Below are 2,707 nucleotides of genomic sequence, written 5' to 3'. Positions count from 1 at the left end.
TGAATTTTCCCAAGCTCAGCTTCAAGGAGATCAGGGCAACTTACCCGCAGTGCCCGTAAAAACATGGATGAAAAAACCATCATTTTGGTTGATGGGTGATGATTAGAATAAAAATGTATGTACGAATTAACATTCGTAAGTTTTCTATATACAGTAAATTTAAAAGACCTTTCTTGTCTAAATACTAAAACATCTAAAAAGGGAAGCTTGTTATCGAATTCTATCTCCAATGAAAACTCAATAGATGGTACCAGAGTGTTTAAGGCTGTTAGAAAAGCTTTTTCATCCTTATCAATGGGCCAAGCACAAAATATATCATCAACATATCTGACCCAGAAGACACCTGCAGGTAGAATCCTAGGTAGGTACTTGGTCTCAAAAAATTCCATGTAAATATTGCTTAACAAAGGAGAGAGAGGATTGCCCATTGCCATACCAAATTTCTGTTCAAAGAATTCACCATTAAAAGTAAACCTACAACCTTTTATGCACAATTTTAAAAGTTTAAGAATAGAGTCCGTATCCACAGTAAACGTATGTTTGACGAGTTCGTCTTTAAAAAACTCTAACAATTCATCCACAGGAACTTTCGTAAAAAGTGATTTTACATCAAAGCTTATTAACTTAAAATTATAGTTAAAATCAAACCTCCTTAACCTAAAAATAAAATCTTCATTATTTTTCACAGAGCATCCCGATATAGTCCCAAGAATAGGTGACAGCTCTTTTACCAGCCATTTAGATAGTTTGTAAGAACAAGATCCCACGGAACTTATGATGGGTCTAGCAGGAAAGTTTTCTTTATGAGTTTTGATTACGCCATATAAATATGGTAGCGAGGGACACGTTGTGATGAATTTGGGTATCAACTGCTTATGATTAGAAAGTACACTCTTAATAGTTTTGTTAAATGAAGCATTGTCTCTATCTAATGGACTATTACGTAATTTTATATAGGTCTCTTGATCATTTAGTAACTCATACATTTTGTTATCATAATCAATTTTGTTCATTATGACTAAGGAATTTGATTTGTCTGCTTTGGTTATGTGTAGATCCTTATCTCTCTTAAGTTTTTCATAAGATATCAGGAACCTCTTTGGGATATTAGAGGGTTCAGCATAACTAGCAATACCATATACAATACCCTTACATATGTTGATCTTATCTATAGGGATGTTATTATATTTTTCAAGTTTACAAAAACCATTTCCAATTTCAAGCCAATCTACATTTTCTTTGACAGAGAAATTTATACCGTAACCTAAAGCTGCTAATGTGGTGTTATCTAAGGGTTTGTCGGAAATGTTGCAAATGAAGTCATTATTTGCATTGGTTGTCCATTTGCTATGTTGTATTAGTCTATTTATTTTATGTCTATGCTTCCTTTCCGTCTTTTTGATATGTGATCTTAATTTATTATAACAAAAATCAAAAACAGCATTTACAAAGTTTTCTGGTATTGCATTTAACAAAATTCGTTTTCTCCCTCGTGATTCTTGAAAAGCAGCTGTCTCCTCGATCTTTGCTAGTTCTATATGTTTCTTGAGTATAAGGCGGTGGTAATCCTCGAAGGGGACGGAGGACAATCGGTTCAACCTCCTATTCGTCAATGACCTCGGAATCACGTGCTCTTCCATACAGGTTCTTAAAAAGCGATGTTGTAGTTTAACACGGTGTGCTCGTAGTAAACAGGATAAAAACGTCGTCACAAGAGGCATCAAAGCTGGGAATAGTTCTCCAAATGAGGTGAAGGGATTGAAGAGGCGTCCGGCATCCATGTTAATGACAAATCGCTGGAACGTGCGATGTCTCAAGATGACAGCAGGCCGGGAGGAAAAAGGAAACGAAGATTGGACAAGCGCTTTCGTGTTATTATTACACCTCTTCACGGTCTTATGGTTTAAAAATACAATTAGAATACAAAGAAACCTCTGTGGTGACGTAAAACAGAAGAAATTAGCAAATTACAAATTACTTAAAAGTTAGTTGTTTAAAAATGTTGTTTACAAGAAATTCATCCAGTTTGTACATACCTGAACTGGTGTTAAGCAGATCTTCGAAATTTTTCTTAATTAAAACTGTTTCAATGATATTCCTTTTAACAAAATCTTTACAAAATATAAGTTCTTTAGCAGCTTTCCAATTAATAGCGTGGTTGCACTCATTCATATGCTGAAAAAGACTGCTGGCAATGTTTCCCGTTCTTACATTATATTTATGCTGTTTTATTCGAGTTTCTAGTGCTTTTCAAGAATCACGAGGGAGAAAACGAATTTTGTTAAATGCAATACCAGAAAACTTTGTAAATGCTGTTTTTGATTTTTGTTATAATAAATTAAGATCACATATCAAAAAGACGGAAAGGAAGCATAGACATAAAATAAATAGACTAATACAACATAGCAAATGGACAACCAATGCAAATAATGACTTCATTTGCAACATTTCCGACAAACCCTTAGATAACACCACATTAGCAGCTTTAGGTTACGGTATAAATTTCTCTGTCAAAGAAAATGTAGATTGGCTTGAAATTGGAAATGGTTTTTGTAAACTTGAAAAATATAATAACATCCCTATAGATAAGATCAACATATGTAAGGGTATTGTATATGGTATTGCTAGTTATGCTGAACCCTCTAATATCCCAAAGAGGTTCCTGATATCTTATGAAAAACTTAAGAGAGATAAGGATCTACACATA

This window comes from Palaemon carinicauda, chromosome 1 (assembly GCF_036898095.1).
Source record: "Palaemon carinicauda isolate YSFRI2023 chromosome 1, ASM3689809v2, whole genome shotgun sequence".
Classification (NCBI taxonomy): Eukaryota; Metazoa; Arthropoda; class Malacostraca; order Decapoda; family Palaemonidae; genus Palaemon; species Palaemon carinicauda.
Note: the sequence above shows the minus strand (reverse complement) of the source record.